Genomic DNA, 10905 nt, shown 5'->3' with positions numbered 1-10905 from the left:
AGATAGAGATAAAATGGTTCGGGGCGGGGGAAGGGGGGTAGAGGCAAGATAGTGGACAACTCATACTTTAGTTGGTCACTGTAAAAATAATTAACGAGATCTAATACTATTGTAAAAATCTAGTTATTCGAATTGAAACATCGACCTTCAGTACCAAGTAAAAAGACAGGAGCGAAAGGCTGGTTTGTTACGTCTATTATTATTTTTTTCTTTTGACTGTGAGTATAGATTTGAACATGGCGAACATGTATAGAAAATCTAGATCTAGATATCTAGATCAATATTATCTCAACCAAGTTTGTTTGCGAAATTCAACGATCACGAATTCCTTGGTTATATTTGAACTGCTAAACTGAAACCCAAAACCCAAAAATGTCATCCCGGTGAATACAAAAACAAAAGCGTGCAAAGCGCAAGGTAACGTCTGACTTCATTGCAATTTGTGATACAGAAGAAAAAGTAAATTTCGATGATGTTTTTGTATGACATTATCAAATCACGTCAAATGTCGACGGTACATGGTCAGTGGCAGTGGGAAGGCCTACACAAAACCTGACAGTTGAATCGGGCAGTGAAGCGGAGTTTGCGAGTCAGTGCGCTCCTCGGCGGGCTCGGGCGTGCAGAAGAACTTCAAATTCAAGAAGCAGCACTTGGCTCCCCACCTGGCCGAATACATTTGGCACCGAACAACGACGACACCAAAAGTAAATTTGTGCGTTTCCTGAAAGAAATCAGCAAGGTGTACCCTGGACTGGACGCCTGAGAAGGTAGATTATTTAGAAAATCTATACACGCCATGCTACACTAGCTAGATCTAGAGCCTAGAACTAGAACCTAGAAGAGTCTAGAGGCACTTTTTCTGTAGTTCCCACCCCGCAATTGTATTTGCCGGTTATGGCCCCAAGAGTAGGGGGGCTTGCGCCCCTGACCTAATAAAAATACGGTGGGGGGTTTGCCCCCCTGAATTTTACCATAATTTAATGTTTTGCCCCCCCCCCCGATATGATAATTTAATGTTTTGCAGTTGTTAGGTTTGATGTCTGCTCGCCACACATCAAACGTAGACCTAGCCTAGATAATAGAGAATCTAGATCAAGATCTAGATATAGGCTCAAATAAGGGGGGTGGGAACTACGGAAAAAGCACCGCCCTACATCTAGACTTCTAGGCCTATTCCTATTTCCTAACCTAAAGATGTAACTGAGCCTCTATAATCTAAGCCTCTATCCATAGATACCCTAAATCTTACCCTTCCCCCCCCCCCCCCCCCCAAAAAAGAAGAAAACCTAGCGCCTAATCATACTCACACTAAATCACTGACTCATAATCCCACAAAAATGACAGAAATTATGATCCTTCCCACTCCCAGCTTCCCCCTTTTCCCAACTGCGAACCAAAGAAAACCCCTGGCAAACCATCGCTCCCAAACAGCAGAGAAGTAGATAAAGCCGCGCTAAGGCGAATGTCTGCCTAATCCTCGACTCGGATTCAAAACTTTGAACTTGACCTAGATTTAGGTAACAATGCGCAAGCCACAATAATTTTGTCATGACTAGGCCTTGGTAGTGTTTCTACAGTGGCTTATGCCTTCTGTTATGATTTTGATGGCCATTGAGTAAATCTAGATTTTATAGTGGTCGCTCGTTACAGAAGCCCTTCCTCTGGCTGTGGTGAGTGGTGCTGCATGTCATATAGACGTCTACACTTCTTGTTTGGTGGGAAAATATAAAAATATAATGTGCCTATATTAATTTACTGACTAATTCAGCGTGTTGTGAAGATATATATAATATATCCAGGCCAGTACTATTTATACTGTTGGCGTGTTCTGAATCCCCACGTTCCTCCTCACCCCTGGCGAGCTTTCCAATGCAGCAGTTGCCAAACAATGAATGTGACTATATAACTAAATATACATAATAATACTTAGTAAATTTTATAAACCCTGGAAGCAAACTCATAAGACACTATATAACTTTGCCCTGCAATTTACGTCATTTACCTCATAAGGAACGCTGAAATCGTTCCATTACAGACGGTTGGGCCTATATGCTCTTTATATCTAGGGCCTGCGCTCTTCCTGGTCCAAGTAGGTTGGCCCTATATATACAGGGCCATCACGCTTCTCGGGTAGCCTGGCTGGTGCCCTGTATGTAGGGCCGTCGTCCTTCCAGGCCTACACCTACACAGATGTTACACAGCTTGCTCACTTTTGTCTGTCTGCATTAAAAAGACTCTAAGTCAATTATTAATTTACCTCTATACTCATTGCTCACGTAACTTTGCGTGGCACTTCTGCAGGCCAGCGACCAAACAATATTATATTTTTTAAAAATCTTGATTCAGTAATAGAAAAGTTTTTCTTTTTGGGCCCTATTCTATTCGAAACCTTTCTTTGGATACATGCACAGGATCACCGAAATAAATGACTTTCAGTAGTAACCTAGCCTTCAAATTGCTCATTTTGAGACAGCGACACCACCCTGCCCCTACATTTCAGTGTAACCTTGTAGAGTTCTTCCCCTGGTTGTCTAGACGTCTCCACGTGCTCTATGTAAGTCTCGAAAATTACTCACCCCATCTCTTGAATTCCCCCCCCCCCATCAGGGCAGTACTACTGACTGAAGTGTCTTTAGGCCATTCCCACAGGGGGGATATTAACATGTTCTTATGCACGGTAGAATTATAAATGGGCTGGTTTATCAATGTTATGCTCATCATACTGTGCCGGAACAACATAGGGGGAACTGCTGCTTTTTCTTTCCTCATCCATACTATCGTCATTTTCCTCTACTTCTTTTGTATGTTTGTTAAACTCTTGTGAACTGCTATTTCTGGGGTGCCTTGATAGTTGAAGCAGACTTTGTGGTGTTGAGGCTAGAGAGGTGAGCAGAGTAAGCCTGATTCCCCGCTTGGACTTCTCTGTTGACATCCACCCCTTGGTGCTCTTATGACTTTATGCAGTTGTGAGCACCGTAAAACCTTACACTAAAACAAACAAACATCTCTTGAATTGTGCTTCCTAGGCGTACGTTAAAGTGTGGTGTTGAGGAAAATCTATCAGCTTTTTAATATTTCATGTGTATGCTGTAAATCACCTGTTATTTTTATTCTTGATTTAAGCTAACGTCAAAGAATTTGTGTCAGAACATTAGTTTGAGATTACTTTTATGAATGAACATTAGTTTGAGATTACCTTTATGAATGAACATTAGTTTGAGATTACCTTATATTTTGTTGGTCATCTAACGTCGTGTACAAAGATTGGGGAAGAATGAACAGAGCGGTTTCAGTTTACCTTGTTTTAACAGCGGTCAGACGAAAGTGAACAAGCTATAGGACCAATGTACAACTCAGCCGCCTCAGCATTTTCAAAGATATAAAAATCATAAATGTTCAGATTCCTATAAATTCATCTCCAATTATTGAATGATACTAGGTCTAGGAAAAAAGGTAGATTTTTTTCTTTCAGACCGGCTTTCAGATGCACTGTTTTGGGGGCTAAACTGCCTTAATTTTTGCTGCAAAACACACAAATGGCCACTAAAACTAAAACCCTCGCAAGTGAATTGTTTTCAAGAAATGGAAAGTCAGGCCCGACGGCTTTGTTGAATCCGAGTTCCACTGCCTTCAAACAAAGCCTGGCAGAAAGTTTGTTAATCTCTTCTTTTAATTGCAAATGTGCATAAATGTAATCTCATTTGAGAACCTCCCCACATGAAAATAGCATTTACAAAATATATGTATAACAAAAATGTATTATTTTTCAGGCAAAAATGAAAAATTCATAAACTGATATTTCATGTAAATGTTAGGCAGCATGGTGAAATCGGGCGCTAGTCAAAATAATCAAAGTGAAGAAATTGGAATTTTCCCACACGTTTGTGAATTTGTATAGAATTTTTGTTCTTTGGCTCAACACCTTTCATGTGCTTTAAAGAAAACATTTCTATGTGAGTTTTTCTGAAAAACATTGATTCAAGGAACAAAAAATGTAAATTTCCAGTTTCCACGGACTCTCAAGCTAAGGAAAAACTCAACTTTGGCTTCTTTTTTCAGGCTAATTTTACCCCAGAAACCGGGTGACCCCATCTCCTTCAATCGCTAATATCTTGACTTATGTCCTAGATAAATGGATATTTTTTTAGTCAAAAGTAAGAAAAAAGAACAATCTTTAGGCAGATACCAATAACTCCACATGCCCAAAAATTGACGAGCGCCTGATTCCACCACGTCATGACACAAATGGCTAAATACCTAGAAATGTAAAATTTTTGCTAGCCTAATACAGTTTGGGTCTGCAACTGTTATATCTAGGTTTAGCTCTCAAGCCAGGGGAAAAAAGCTCTTGCACTGATTCGATGTGTAAGTTTTAGTTTTAGAAAGAGTTTTACGGCACGTGCAACACAATAAGGTCATATAAGTGCAGAAGAATAGATTATGTGTTACAAGAGAGTAACATGCACTAAAAAGAAGGAGGGGAGATAAGGATGACAGATGTTTGATGGGAAAGAAGGAGCAAACCACACTAGAGCACCCGACCAACCACCCACCTCGGTGTGTAAGTGTAAACCAGATCTCGGGGACTGATTATGTACCAACCCATTTTCTTTATTATTGTCATGTAATTTATGTAAGCAAACTATCCACAGCCACTGACAGCTGATTTCCAAAACTGGTGTTGCGTTTACGCGATCTTCTAAAAAATGTCTTTGACAACCCATAGTTCAGCAAAAGTAATCTATGACAACCCATGGTTCAGTAAAACTCATACTTTATTTAATGGGTCACCTCTGCAAATAAAACAAGATCTAATAGTACTGAAGAGGGTGTATACAAAAATGTGAATATTAATTATTGTAAAATTACTTTGCTCTACTTCTACGTGATGTGGGAGAAAACTTGGTGGGGCGAGCAGACAACAGGAGATTGTTAGAGGGACAACCTCCCTCTAGCAAGTGTTTGGGCCCTAACTTCCTGATACTCTAAGGGGGCCGGGCCACATTCAGGTCATGACTCCCTAGTGCTCTCCTGCTGGGTTGGGGTTGTTTTTTGGGGGGTTTTTTTGCTTTTGAGGGGGGGGGGGGGGTCAAAAATATTGTGTTCAAATTTGAAACGCAAAACGTCAGTGTGGACCAAAATATAAATTACAAAATAAGTTGTAGTTCTTTTTAGGATCAGCCTGCATTTATCCACCCCCAAACTAAAAGACCATTATTGTGTCTACTTGCAGGTCTGTGCAAAAACTCAGGATGGACTCTCTGTCTCTCTCTGAGCAACCATAGAGAGAGATGACTAGACTGACCACTCACTGTCTGGTGGCCATGAGACCACGCAACGGTCATCGACTTTGAACGAGGGGAGGGGTGAGCTCAAGGATGGACTGAAGCTGGGACAGAGGAATGACTGACTGAGTACGTTCTTGATTTTATTTTTGAACTTTTATACATTCTTCTCTCCTTCTGTCCATCTTTTCCTGCATGTTTTATTCCATGTCTATTCATTTTTGTTAATGTTGATGTGTCTCTCATTACTCTATTGTTTGTGTAATAGTCGCTTTTAAGGACAAGCAGGCTAACCCTGATTTCGGGAGTTTCCAGAAATCTTGACGTACACCAGAAGTGGGTATGCCCTTCCTACAGGGGAAGTTTGGTTCCATTGGTTTGTGTATTTGTTTGGTTAATAGAGAAAACTCTCGTTTTAAAAAGAAACTGAATAAGGGGCAAAAACTTTAACTTCGATTTTCTCAAAACAGCATTTTTTTAGGATAGCCCCCTTGTGCTTAAAAGCGACCATATGTTTCCTTGTGTGTGATTGTGTGTGTGTGTGTGTGTGTGTGTGTGTGTCTGTGTGTCTGTGTGTCTTCTACATGTACGTACTTGTTTTTATACTTTTATAAAATCTTCTCCTTTCTCTTCATCTTTGTATGCATGTTTTATTTCCTCATTGTGACTTACCAATCTTTGCTGATGAGGATGTGTCTCTCTTTTCTCTGTTGTTTGCATTTGTCCGTCTTGTTTTTGTTTTGTTTTTTGTGGGGGTTTTTGGCGTGGTTCGTTCATCCAAATCTCTCGTCTTCTTTGTATGTTCCTCTCTAATAACATTTCTATTCTTTGGCACTTACATGACCTATTTGTGTTGAAAATACCGTAAAACTCTTGCTCAAACTTAAAGTTGTTCCCGTCACTAAACGACCGTTCTTGTGTCAATGTGTCTCTCTTTACTCTAACAAAAGCCAACCATCTTGTTCTGTACTCATCTCTACTGTTTATCTTTGTGGTACGTGTAGCATCTTTCCTCTTTCGTCTCTCCTCACGTGTGCATGCTCTTTATACCGGTATATATGTTTGTTCCCCCCCCCCCCTACACCCTCTGGGCTCACCCATGTGTGTGATTTTGGTTTTCTTTCCAATCAAAATCAAACATCTGTTATCCTTGTCCTTGTCTCTTCATCTCTCCTCTTTTTCTTTGTTCAAATCATGTAAGGTGTTCTCTAGCAACATCTCCAATCTTTGGCTCTTCCTGGGTGGTGAGAGATTTTTTGTTGTTGTTGTTTGTTTGTTGTTTTCTTTCAATCAAGGCACTGTAGCTAAAGAATCTTCTGTCCACCATCACCCTTGACCCCTAGCCCATCAGCACTCCTTGTTTTCCCAGTCCCTTTTTGTGTAGATATGTCGATTTGTCTTTCTGTAATCCCGTCTTCTTTCCACTCACACCCCCCCCCCTCTCTGTCGCTCACAACAAACAAAAACAATAGCCCACAACAACAACAACATCAACAACAACAAAAATTGCCTTCGTTCGTCACCACGCTCATTGTCATAGCTGTTGGAGAAAGATAAGTTCAGGAAACATAACTCCGTAATAACTAATGTAACAATAAAATATTTATTGGTTGCGTCCCCTTGAAGGGACAAATTGTAATGGTTGCTTAGATTTAGATTCCCCTTGCTTCGTTGGATGAGAGTTGAGTAGAGTGGTACAGTACACGAAGTAGGTCAGTTACCAAAAATTGTCCACTAGCAGGGTTAGTTATTTTTTAATTTTTAAATAGAACTGTAAAAAATCGATTTTTTAGATTTAAATCAGATTGTTTAAAAAAATGTTATTACCAAAAAAATGTCCACAGTTTTGAATGTTTAGTGGCTAAAAGTAGATCTATGTTCTTTTAGTGCAAAATTCATTGTCTATATTTATTTTAACTAATGATTAATTTAAGCAGCTGCCAAAGAAAACCTTAATCTGCTATATCAGTGAATTATTCATGGCAATAGACAAAAAATGAAGAAAATGCTAGTCTTAAAGGAAGGGGGTAATTATGCATATATATACTTGCATTTTATTATTGTGTGTATATATGTGTGTGTGTGTGCGTGTGTGTGTGTGTGTGTGCGTGCTTGTGTTTGTCTAAAAGAAAAAGAAACTGCTCATTTCAATTATGAAAAAAAAGTAAATTGTGTTTCTTTTCAAAACCTTCAACCCCAAACAACTCAATGAATAATTTCATCATGATTTAAATTGTTGGTTATTGTAATACTCTTAATTCTTAATATTGTATGAAAGTGACTTACTTTCAAAATTCCTTCAGTTGCCATTTTGTTCCTTGCCATAATATCTAAATTATTATTTTTGTTACATTGTTTGTGATTTATTTGTTAATGTTTGTATTCTCCTCAGTCACAATTGATTTGATCTGACATTCATTAATTATTAAGTTTACAGTTAATAGATCTAGACATTTCCTTAGTCTGTGTGTGGGTGTGTGTGTGTGTGTGTGTGCGCTTTTTTTTTTTTTTTTAATGCTATTTTCAATTACGAAAAATAAGTAAATTGAATACTGTATTATATAAATTTTACAGTGACAGGAGGGAAAAGCAGACTTTTAAGCATGATTATATTAGTCTACTTAACCTTATATTTGTTTTATAAAACCAAAGAAAGGCATTCTGAATGTTTAAATATGTAAAAACAGAATAAAAACAATTTTAAAAAAAAAGTGATTTAAATCACTGATTTTTATTTAAAAAATCAAGTTGATTTAAATTTTTAAAAACAACATGATTTAAATCAACCCAACCCTGTCCACTAGTGGAGAATCTTTGGTATTACTGTGGTAGTATTTTTGGTTGGGTGCTTGTGCTAGGTAATGTAGTTCACCCGAAGTCGAGTGCGTGGATTTTTCTATCCCGTGTGTCACTATTTTACACTTGCGTCAGTTGACAATGACAATCTTTATTCATCTCGCAGGGAGAAATTTGTCTTGGTCGCAGTGGCAGTAGACATTATAAAGGTTAGGTGCACTCTGTGACTGTGGGTGGCTGGAGGATGTCATGGACAGTAGCAGATTTTCTTCACTTTATTTAGTGATTGTATGTTTTAGTAAATGTTTTACGGCACTTGCAACACAATTTAGGTCATATAAGGGCCAAAGAGGTATTACAAGAGTAACAAACACAAAAAAAAGGAGGGGAGATAAAGACGATCGATGTTTGGTAGCAAAAAAGGAACATACCACACCAGAGCACCCACCACCCACCCACCTTAGTGATTGTAAAGAGAAAAATAGGAAGGCAGAGACCAAAAGTAATAACTTGCTGTCTTGTCATGTGAGGAAATGTGTAAAGTAGAAAAACAAATACGGTACCGTGGAAACAAGTGGGAAATAAGAACTTAGAGTAATAAATGAATGGTGTTAATTGGTCCTTTTAAGCACAAGGGGGCTATCCCGAAAAATGGTGTCTTGAGAATATCGAAGGTAAAGTTTTTGGATCCTTATTCAGTTTCTTTAAAAGACAAGGAGTTTTCTCTATAACCAAACAAATATACACACCTATGAAACCAAACTTCTCCTATAGGTAGGGCAATGCCCAATTTTGGTGTGGGTCAAGATTTCTGGAAAGCCCTGAAATCTGGGTTGGCCCACTTGTCATTAAAAGTGACTAATTAAGGATGAGATGTAAAACCCACAGAAATAACTAGTTATGGTTCCGATCTTTCAGGGCTGTGTCCCGAAAGGGTTAAGTACAGTCACAATGCGGGTGGTTGGTGGGTGGTTTGCTCTTTCCTTCCTATCAAACATAGATCGTGCCGATTTGTCCTCCTTCTTTTTAATGTTTGATACTCTGTTGTAACACCTTTAATCTTCAGCACCTATATGATCTAATCGTGTTGCATGTGGCGTAAAACTCAAAACTCAAAAACTTAGTCACAATATTGATGTGTTGACTTTATCCTGTTGCAGCCTCCACATTGGCCACTGACAGAAGAGAGGAACAGACAGTGTCAGCGGAGGAGAAGTTACCGTAACAAACAGTTCTCTGGACATTCCACGGAACATCAGACAGCAGCGACATGGTGAAGACTATAACTTGCTGAATATTTACATTGTAATCTGAAGCAGTTATGAATGAACCTCCGACCACCCGCTCAAACTCTACAGTTTACTACTGCTACTGCATAAGTTAGCAGAGGGGGAGGGGGGGGCAGCATTCTCCGACCGCCCACTCAAACTCTACTACTACTATAAGTCTGCACCCTCCAGCCGCCCAAACTCTACTTGCATGTGAGCAAATATTTATTTGTACAGTTATTGTTCAGTTGTGATGATGTAGGCTACTTGGAGATTTCTGTACTGTACAGTAACTGTTAGAAGTACATGTAATCCAGTCTGAGGGAGAACCCTGAAGTAAATAATTAAAACAACAAACGACACAGTGTCATGGCCACTTTGGGCCCAAGAAAACCTGCGGGTCTCTCTAGAAGAGATGAAGTTGTATTTAAAGTTGCTCCTCCCCAACCCTTTGGTACCTCCTGCAGAATGATGAAAAACCCTTCTGTTGTCGGAGGCGATACAGATTTCACCATTAGACACATACTAACGGAATGTCCAGATTTCTGAAGAGCCCGAAGGAAATATTTTAAATGTACTGTTCTCCCTAGTTGATCCCAACAGGCCATTGTTGATCTCAACTGGCCTTTGGCCTTTACACAATGATGTAAATACTGTACACAGACATCGACTTACGTTTAGATTAGATCTACTTCTCTAACAGTTTTTTTTGTATTTTTACACAAGAGGCAATAATTGCCGAACAAATAACTTGAGTTTTGTCCTAAAGCACAGGTCTGTCATGCACTAATGTGATCAGAACGTCTGTGTCTACGTCCTCCGCGATAAGAACAGTGCTGAGAAACCACGTGTTTGGTAGGGAATGTGTGCGGGAACTGTGACAGTGATGGCTGATCGTTGACTTGTATGAACACACTATAAGAGTCCAGTGTATGTTTCATGCCGTAAACAGCACTTCGCTGTGCTGGTGTGAAATATACATAGTAGTAGTAGAGATGCCTTGGTCAATAAGTATGAAAGTGGCCATAGACTGTAGTGGTTATTTCAATGCACGGCGGACTGTGTTTGGTCGATGAGTGTGAAAAAGGCCTCACAGTTTAGAAAGTTTTCAGCAGGTCATCACTCGGTGGGGCAGAGCGCTGCAATCCAACCACGGACTCTTGGTATTTGTTCAGCAGTTATTGCCTCTGATGTAAATACAAAACAGATGACTACTGTAATTATATTATTTAAAAAAAAGAAGAGATCTGAACACAAATGTGTAAATTTGAAATGTAATTTTAATTAACAAGAATTGGGGACACGGGCATGAAATATAGACTAACTTTGCAATACATGACATATCCTGTGGATAAATGACAGATCATTGTACATGTGCATGTCATGTTTCTGTATAAAATCACTGTGCTACTGTTTTAAGAAGTAGCATAAGTTTAAGTGGGAGGTTGGAAGGTGTAGTAGAAGTAAACTTACAGTGGGTGGTTAGAGGGTGTAATAGTAGTTAGAGATAGAGTGGGAGGTTGGAGGGTGCAGTAGTAGTAGAGATAGAGTGGGGG

At 39.3% G+C, this 10905-nt stretch overlaps 1 long non-coding RNA gene across 1 annotated transcript; it reads left to right on the top strand.

The window, feature by feature from the left end:
* Window positions 1-414: 414 nt before the first annotated feature.
* LOC118478940 lies at window positions 415-10857 on the top strand. The gene is made up of 3 exons (XR_004859373.1): window positions 415-767; window positions 5234-5414; window positions 9242-10857. It is a non-coding gene; the product is annotated as an uncharacterized LOC118478940 (long non-coding RNA).
* Window positions 10858-10905: the final 48 nt, after the last annotated feature.

Source organism: Aplysia californica, unplaced genomic scaffold (genome assembly GCF_000002075.1).
Source record: "Aplysia californica isolate F4 #8 unplaced genomic scaffold, AplCal3.0 scaffold01252, whole genome shotgun sequence".
Lineage (NCBI taxonomy): Eukaryota > Metazoa > Mollusca > Gastropoda > Aplysiida > Aplysiidae > Aplysia > Aplysia californica.
Note: the sequence above shows the minus strand (reverse complement) of the source record. Positions and strands in the feature narration are given on the sequence as shown.